Below are 791 nucleotides of genomic sequence, written 5' to 3'. Positions count from 1 at the left end.
CACAGGTGAGAGGAATGACATCTTGTATCATCGTACCAAACATAGAAGCGAACAACTTTGAAATCAAACCGGGATTCATTTCAATGATACAACAGAAATTAGTTTGGTGGCGGACCTAATGAAGACCCAAACTTACATTTGGAGATATTCTCAGACAACTGCAGCACTATGAGAATGCAAGGGGTCAGTTTTGATGTCATAAGACTCATGCTTTTCAAATTTTCACTCAGAAACAGGGTGAAGTCTTGGTACTATTCTCTACCCACAAATGGAATTACTACTTGGGACCAGTGTAGTATTTCTGAACAAGTTTTATCCCCCAAGTAAGGTGGCCCACATGAGAAACATGATCTCAAGCTTCATGTAGTTAGATGGAGAATCCTTATTTGAAGCTTGAGATAGATTCAAAGGAATGTTGAGGAAGTACCCACACCACGGACTTGAAAGATGGCTTATCATTCACACTTTCTACAACGGAATCAATTATCAGACGAAAGTTTATTTGGATTCTGCTGCAGGAGGTGCACTAATGAATAAGAGTCTAGAAGAAGCCGAAGAATTAATAGAAAGTGTGTCACTCAATCATCATTAGTTGGCCAATGAGAGAGATAGTATTTTTAGAGCCCCTGGGAAATATGAAGTTGATACTCTCACTCGTTTAACTGCGCAGATGGATGCCCTTAGTAAAACGGTAGAAAATATGAATGTTGGAAAGGTCAATGCGGTGGAAACATCTTGTGATATTTGTGGAGATTCTGATCACATGACAAAAATGTGCCAAGTGGGAGCAC

General features: G+C 39.7%; 1 non-coding gene across 1 annotated transcript; it reads right to left on the bottom strand.

Annotated features, from left to right (window-relative positions):
• Window positions 1–334: 334 nt before the first annotated feature.
• Window positions 335–441, bottom strand: LOC141814096 (small nucleolar RNA R71). The gene has a single exon (XR_012600443.1). It is a non-coding gene; the product is annotated as a small nucleolar RNA R71 (small nucleolar RNA).
• Window positions 442–791: the final 350 nt, after the last annotated feature.

The sequence above is a fragment of the Curcuma longa genome, chromosome 20 (genome assembly GCF_044706935.1).
Source record: "Curcuma longa cultivar G26 ecotype Majalengka, Jawa Barat chromosome 20, ITB_CL_G26_1.1, whole genome shotgun sequence".
In the NCBI taxonomy this organism is placed as follows: Eukaryota; Viridiplantae; Streptophyta; class Magnoliopsida; order Zingiberales; family Zingiberaceae; genus Curcuma; species Curcuma longa.
This window is presented reverse-complemented; position numbering and strand designations above follow the sequence as displayed.